Consider the following 8712-nt stretch of genomic DNA (forward strand, 5'->3'; position numbering starts at 1 on the left):
TTGCTCACATATCCGACGTTCGCCTGTACACGCCAGCCGTATGCAAACCTATCAGCGGTCTTTGAACCTTCCCCAGCATCGCCTAATCATAGACGTTGCAACAAGGTGGAACTCAACACTGCACATGCTTCAGAGACTGTGCGAACAGAGGCGTGCTGTTATTTATTTGTGGGAGGATACACGGGCAGGCAGTAGGATGGCAGACATGGAGTTGTCAGGTGTGCAGTGGTCGAAGATACAAGACATGTGTCAAGTCCTTCAGTGTTTTGAGGAATGCACACGGCTGGTTAGTGCAGACAACGCCGTAATAAGCATGAGCATCCCCCTAATGCGTCTGCTGATGCAAAGTTTGACGCACATAAAGGAGCAGGCGTCTGCACCAGAGGAAGAGGGAAGCCTTGATGACAGTCAGCCATTGTCTGGTCAGGGCAGTGTACAGGACGAGGTAGCGGGCGAAGAGGAGGTGGAGGACGAGGAGGATGATGGGGATGAGTATATTTTTAATGCGGAAACTTTCACGGGGGCACAGGAAATTGGTTGCGTGTCACGGCCGGGTTCTGGTTTTTTGAGGGACACAAGTGACGTAGATTTGCCTGCAACTGCCCCTCAACCAATCACAACCGGAGATTTGACAACTGGAACTTTGGCCCACATGGCGGATTATGCCTTACGTATCCTAAAAAGGGACACACGCATTACGAAAATGATGAACGATGACGATTACTGGTTGGCCTGCCTCCTTGATCCACGCTATAAAGGCAAATTGCAAAATATTATGCCACATGAGAACTTGGAACTAATATTAGCAACCAAACAATCAACTCTTGTTGACCGTTTGCTTCAGGCATTCCCAGCACACAGCGCACGTGATCGTTCTCACACGAGCTCCAGGGGGCAGCAGACTAGGAGTGTTAGGGGTGCACACATCAGAAGTGGCGTTGGACAGAGGGGTTTTCTGACCAGGTTGTGGAGTGATTTTGCTATGACCGCAGACAGGACAGGTACTGCTGCATCAATTGAAAGTGACAGGAGACAACATTTGTCCAGTATGGTTACTAACTATTTTTCATCCTTTATCGATGTTCTCCCTCAACCGTCATTCCCATTTGATTACTGGGCCTCCAAATTAGACACCTGGCCAGAATTGGCAGAATATGCATTGCAGGAGCTTGCTTGCCCGGCAGCAAGTGTCCTATCAGAAAGAGTATTCAGTGCTGCAGGGTCAATATTAACCGAAAAAAGGACTCGTCTGGCTACCCAAAATGTTGACGATCTAACATTCATTAAAATGAACCACAACTGGATTTCAAAATCTTTTGCCCCACCTTGCCCGGCCGACACCTAGCTTTCCTATGAAAAGCTCTTGCCTGTGAATTACTTTTCTAATGTCTAATTTGCTGCTGCAGATTGTACAGCATACGACATGTTTACACCTCCCTAAATGGCCAAACTCCCCACACGGGGCCGTGGTATCGCGACTTGGCGCAAGCACCCGTGAGACTGCTGTTTGTCTGAAGAGGTGGGTGTGCTCGCTTTTGGTTGACGGCATTGCTACTGGGTCCCTCATAGTACAATGTAGTGTCTCTGGCGGTGGTGGTGCGCACCCAACGTCAGACACACCGTTGTAACATGAGTGGCCCTGGGGCGGTCCCGCCGGCCTCAAGAGAGTTCCCCCCTACCCCAGCTCAAACTGGGCTCTACTACGTGCAAAATTATGTCGCACAGCTCCACCAATCTTTAGTCTATTCGCTGACATCATTCAATGTCTGGCACTGACAATACAAATTTGTAGACATCTATGATGCAACTTAAAGTAGTCTGTGTCTGTGTCCTATATTGGCACCATTAAATAGTTACTGCCAAATTACTATGTCAGAAACACAGCAGATGAGCCCACCCCTGTACCTAAGTATGCCATCTTTTTTTTTGTTTTGGTTGTTTTGCGAGACATTAACATCTATTTATATTTTGGGAGTACTGGGACAGACACTCCTTGCACTACTCCTCCACTCAGCACCAAGCTGCCTGCCCGTGTATCCATGTAACCGCTGTAAAACTGCCATGAGCCTATTGTTTGTTATTTTAGGCCTTTGATAGCCTGTCTGCGGTCCCTACTCCTCCACTGACCACCAAGCTGCCTGCCCGTGTATCCATGTAACCGCTGTAAAACTGCCATGAGCCTATTGTTTGTTATTTTAGGCCTTTGAAGCCTTTCTGCGCTCCCTCCTTCCACTAGTCCTCCACTGACCAGACCACTGCTGCCCGTGTACCCCTGGAACCAATTTTAAAGTGCCTACAGCCAGCCCATTTTATTGTGTTAGGCCTTCGAAGCCTGTCTGCGGTCCATACTTCCACTAGTCCTCCACTGACCAGACCACTGCTGCCCGTGTACCCCTGGAACCAATTTTAAAGTGCCTACAGCCAGCCCATTTTATTGTGTTAGGCCTTCGAAGCCTGTCTGCGGTCCATACTTCCACTAGGCCTCCACTGACCAGACCACTGCTGCCCGTGTACCCCTGGAACCAATTTTAAAGTGCCTACAGCCAGCCCATTTTATTGTGTTAGGCCTTCGAAGCCTGTCTGCGGTCCATACTTCCACTAGGCCTCCACTGACCAGACCACTGCTGCCCGTGTACCCCTGGAACCAATTTTAAAGTGCCTACAGCCAGCCCATTTTATTGTGTTAGGCCTTCGAAGCCTGTCTGCGGTCCCTCCTTCCACTAGGCCTCCACTGACCAGACCACTGCTGCCCGTGTACCCCTGGAACCAATTTTAAAGTGCCTACAGCCAGCCCATTTTATTGTGTTAGGCCTTCGAAGCCTGTCTGCGGTCCATACTTTAAATACTCCTCCACTCACCACCAAGCTGCCTGCCCGTGTATCCATGTAACCGCTGTAAAACTGCCATGAGCCTATTGTTTGTTATGTTAGGCCTTTGATAGCCTGTCTGCGGTCCCTACTTTAAATACTCCTCCACTCACCACCACCAAGCTGCCTGCCCGTGTATCCATGTAACCGCTGTGAAACTGCCATGAGCCTATTGTTTTTTTATGTTAGGCCTTTGATAGCCTGTCTGCGGTCCCTACTTTAAATACTCCTCCACTCACCACCACCAAGCTGCCTGCCCGTGTATCCATGTAACCGCTGTAAAACTGCCATGAGCCTATTGTTTGTTATTTTAGGCCTTTGAAGCCTTTCTGCGCTCCCTCCTTCCACTAGTCCTCCACTGACCAGACCACTGCTGCCCGTGTACCCCTGGAACCAATTTTAAAGTGCCTACAGCCAGCCCATTTTATTGTGTTAGGCCTTCGAAGCCTGTCTGCGGTCCATACTTCCACTAGTCCTCCACTGACCAGACCACTGCTGCCCGTGTACCCCTGGAACCAATTTTAAAGTGCCTACAGCCAGCCCATTTTATTGTGTTAGGCCTTCGAAGCCTGTCTGCGGTCCATACTTCCACTAGGCCTCCACTGACCAGACCACTGCTGCCCGTGTACCCCTGGAACCAATTTTAAAGTGCCTACAGCCAGCCCATTTTATTGTGTTAGGCCTTCGAAGCCTGTCTGCGGTCCATACTTCCACTAGGCCTCCACTGACCAGACCACTGCTGCCCGTGTACCCCTGGAACCAATTTTAAAGTGCCTACAGCCAGCCCATTTTATTGTGTTAGGCCTTCGAAGCCTGTCTGCGGTCCATACTTTAAATACTCCTCCACTCACCACCAAGCTGCCTGCCCGTGTATCCATGTAACCGCTGTAAAACTGCCATGAGCCTATTGTTTGTTATGTTAGGCCTTTGATAGCCTGTCTGCGGTCCCTACTTTAAATACTCCTCCACTGACCACACCAATGCTGCCCGTGTACCCCTGGAACCTATTTAAAAGTTCATAGAGCCTAGTTATATATTTTATTTACTATTAATAAGGCCATGATGGACTACGCTGTACCACGCTACAAGCTAACCAGTCGACACTTCTTTTGCGAGAAAAGCCATCCCAACCCTCCACCAGCATGTAGAAGACCGCATTGTCCATGCACTCTGGCAATCTGTGAGTACAAAGGTGCACCTGACAACAGACGCATGGACCTGTAGGCATGGCCACGGAAGATTACGTGTCCATTACGGCGCAATGGGTTAATGTGGTGGATGCATGGTCCACAGGGGACAGCCTACTAAGTCTGTCTGCAGTCCCTAATTCAAATTGTCCTCCACTGTCTAAATCGGAACTTCCACCTTCTGGCTTTCGGCCTATAGTATCAGAAATTAAACTGCATTTGGCCTTCAACTTTGGTTAGGGCCTACTAACGGCTTCTGCCCCTCCCTGGTGTTGCCCTCAACTAAATAAAGCTGAGCTTCAACCTTCCGGCTCTCATTATGTGGTTTTAAAAAAAAAAATGGTGGTTAGGGCCTACTAACGGCTTCTGCCCCTCCCTGGTGTTGTCCTCAACTAAATAAAGCTGAGCTTCAACCTTCCGGCTCTCATTATGTGGTTTAAAAAAAAAAAATGGTGGTTAGGGCCTACTAACGGCTTCTGCCCCTCCCTGGTGTTGTCCTCAACTAAATAAAGCTGAGCTTCAACCTTCCGGCTCTCATTAAGTGGTTTTAAAAAAAAAAAAAATGGTGGTTAGGGCCTACTAACGGCTTCTGCCCCTCCCTGGTGTTGTCCTCAACTAAATAAAGCTGAGCTTCAACCTTCCGGCTCTCATTATGTGGTTTTAAAAAAAAAAATGGTGGTTAGGGCCTACTAACGGCTTCTGCCCCTCCCTGGTGTTGTCCTCAACTAAATAAAGCTGAGCTTCAACCTTCCGGCTCTCATTAAGTGGTTTTTAAAAAAAAATGGTGGTTAGGGCCTACTAACGGCTTCTGCCCCTCCCTGGTGTTGTCCTCAACTAAATAAAGCTGAGCTTCAACCTTCCGGCTCTCATTAAGTGGTTTTAAAAAAAAAATGGTGGTTAGGGCCTACTAACGGCTTCTGCCCCTCCCTGGTGTTGTCCTCAACTAAATAAAGCTGAGCTTCAACCTTCCGGCTCTCATTAAGTGGTTTTAAAAAAAAAAAAAATGGTGGTTAGGGCCTACTAACGGCTTCTGCCCCTCCCTGGTGTTGTCCTCAACTAAATAAAGCTGAGCTTCAACCTTCCGGCTCTCATTAAGTGGTTTTAAAAAAAAAATGGTGGTTAGGGCCTACTAACGGCTTCTGCCCCTCCCTGGTGTTGTCCTCAACTAAATAAAGCTGAGCTTCAACCTTCCGGCTCTCATTAAGTGGTTTTAAAAAAAAAAAAAATGGTGGTTAGGGCCTACTAACGGCTTCTGCCCCTCCCTGGTGTTGCCCTCAACTAAATAAAGCTGAGCTTCAACCTTCTGCTCCAAATTACCATTTTAAAAAATGCAATAGGCTTTTCCGGCCTACTAAAGGTGTCTGCCCCTCCCTGGTGTTGTCCTCAACTGAACAAAGCTGAGCTTCCACATTCTGGCTTTCGCCCTATACTATCAGATATTAAACTGCATTTGGCCTACTAGTGTGGTTAGGCCCTTGAAACAGTGTCTGCTGCTCTTGGGTTTGCTACTCCACTGAACAAAGCAATGCCGCCTGTTTAGTCCTGTTACCAATTTTGAACTGCATGTAGCCTACTTTATTCTTTGGCCCTATATCTGTTTCCTCCTCATCCTGCCCATTGCCCAGCCACTGCTAAATGAGTCTGCTGGTACATTGACCTAGACCACTACATTCCCCTTGTACTCTACACAGCCAGAATCTGTCCCTGCTGAAAGTAAGGTTCCCCTTCCCGCATGTTATACCACCTTACACAGGGACAAAGAGGAAGGTGCAGATGAAAGTGCAGGTTCCTTCATCAGGTGGGGGGGCATACTCGTTGGCGACGTCACTGGCACAGGGCCCCTCAGAGTACGCAAAAGTGTCGCTGCTGGTGGGAGGCGCCCCCGCCATGCAAACACACCGCCGTACTTTGAGGGGCCCTGTGCCAGTGGCAATGCGAACGAGTGGGCCCCCCCTGCTTGCTCAGGATCACAGCACTTGCAACTTTTAAATACTTACCTTTCCCTGCAACACCGCCGTGACGTAGTCCGCATTTCCTGGGCCCACGAAAAACTTGAGCCAGCCCTACTCCCCCCACAACTTTCCCCCAATTCCCTATGCCCAACTATTATTATACAGTTAATTAAGATTGGCAAGCTTCAGAAACAAGAATGGATGTTTTTGGCATTAAAATGGGCACTGTAGGTGTTTTCCTGGCCTCCACTCACTGCCGACTATGCTTCCCCATTGACTTGCATTGGGTTTCGTGTTTCGGTCGATCCCCGACTTTTAGCGATAATCGGCCGACTGCACTCGACTCGACTCTGGACAAAATCGGGTTTCCCAAAACCCTACTCGATCTTAAAAAAATGAAAGTCGCTCAACCCTAGCCTATAGTATGTTTTTAAAAAATGTACCCCTCATGGAGAAATGTTTGTCAACCCATGCACTTCGTGTATGGGCATTAGAAGTCTAGGAGACCCGCTACTTTACATTGGGCCTAGTTTTCTATTAGGCCTTCCTCCACATCTCATCATTCTCTGTCAGTAGAACACCATGGTGAACGTGTTGTATGCTGCTACAGCCATTCAATTTTTGTGCAAGGGTGTTTTTATGATGCCTCTTATCAATTTGAAACCAAAACAAATGTTACTCCCCCAGGGGGAAATGTTGTAAAATGAGATGTAAATACAGTACAGACCAAAAGTACAGACCTTCTCATTTAAAGATTTTTCTGTATTTTCATTACTATAAAAATCCATGCTTCATGGTGGGAACCAGGCATGTAGATTCCATCCGTTCACCTTTTCTGCGTTGCACAAAGACACGGTGGTTGGAACCAAAGATCTCAAATTTGGACTCATCAGCCCAAAGCACAGATTTCCACTGGTCTAATGTCCATTCCTTGAGTTATTTAGCCCAAACAAGTCTCTTCTGCTTGTTGCCTGTCCTTAGCAGTGGTATCCTAGCAGCTATTTTACCATGAAGGCCTGCTGCACAAAGTCTCCTTTTAACAGTTGTTGTAGATATGGGTCTGCTGCTAGAACTCTGTGTGGCATTGACCTGGTCTCTAATCTGAGCTGCTGTTAACCTGCGATTTTTGAGGCTGGTGACTCTGATAAACTTATCCTCAGAAGCAGAAGTGACTCTTGGTCTTCCTTTCCTGGGGCAGTCCTCATGTGAGCCAGTTTCTTTGTAGCGCTTGATGGTTTTTGCAACTGCACTTGGGTACACTTTCAAAGTTTTCCCAATTTTTTCAGACTGACTTACCTTCATTTTTTAAAGTAATGATGGCCACTTGTTTTTCTTTACTTAGCTGCGTTTTTCTTGCCATAATACAAATTCTAACAGTCTATTCAGTAGGACTATCAGCTGTGTATCCACCGGACTTCTGCACAACACAACTGATGGTCCCAACACTTTTATAAGGCAAGAAATCCCACTTATTAAACCTGACAGGGCACACCTGTGAAGTGAATACCATTCCCGGGGACTACCTCTTGAAGCTCATCAAGAGAATGCCTAGAGTGTGCAAAGCAGTCATCAAAGCAAAAGGTGGCTACTTTGAAGAACATAGAATATAAGACATAATTTCAGTTGTTTTACACTTTTTTGTTAAGTATATAATTACACATGTGTTAATTCGTAGTTTTGATGCCTTCAGTGTGAATGTACAACTTTCATAGTCATGAAAATACAGAAAAATCTTTAAATGAGAGGATGTGTCCAAACTTTTGGTCTGTACTGTATATTCCTCCCATTTATTCTTATATTTTCCATTTTTCATATCTCATATCTCTGGTCCATCCTCTAATGAGCTAGTGTTAGTGTGAGCTACAATTCAAAAATATTGAAATACTATTATATTATACTTTAATTTATATCCCTGTCTCTGAGCTGTTGCTAGGGACAAACATATCTCATTGGACACATACTGGCTTCATATGTATGAACCTGTGTTCGCCCCTCCCGTTTGTTATTTTCTTTCATAGGTGGATTCACGTCCTTTATTCAATTTTTTTATATCAGTATGATTGATCATTCATTATGTCTCCTCATTCTCCGCCACTAGATCACCAAGGTTAACGGTTTCCGTGCTGCTACAGCCAGTCCAATTTTTGGCAAGGGTGTCTATGATGCCCATAAAATATTTTTAACAATTTTACTCCCCCAGGGGGAAATGTTTGTCTGACTATGCACTTCATGTATAGGCATTACGATTCTAGGAGACACGCTCCTTTAAATTGGGGTAGTTTTTAATGAGGCCTTCCTGAACGTCTCCTCATCCACCACCACTACATCACCAGGGTTAACGTGTTTCATGCTGCTACAGCCAGTCCACTAGAAGACCATGGTGAACATGTTCTGTGCTGCTACAGGTAGTCCAATTTTTGGCGAGGGTGTCTATGATGTCCATAGTATATTTTAAAAAATGTACCCCCCATGGGGAAATGTTTGTCATCCCATGCACTTCGTGCCTGGTCATTACAAGTCTAGGAGACGCGCTCCTTAACATTGGGCCTAGTTTGACTTACTTGACATATCATCATTCTCCGCCACTAGAACACCATGGTGAACGTGTTCTGTGCTGCTACAGGCAGTCCAGTATTTGGCAAGGGTGTCTATGATGCTCACAGACACAAAAAGAGGACTTAAAAAATCCTCCAAAAATTTGAGAAA

This window comes from Ranitomeya variabilis, chromosome 1, assembly GCF_051348905.1.
Source record: "Ranitomeya variabilis isolate aRanVar5 chromosome 1, aRanVar5.hap1, whole genome shotgun sequence".
NCBI classification, from domain to species: domain Eukaryota; kingdom Metazoa; phylum Chordata; class Amphibia; order Anura; family Dendrobatidae; genus Ranitomeya; species Ranitomeya variabilis.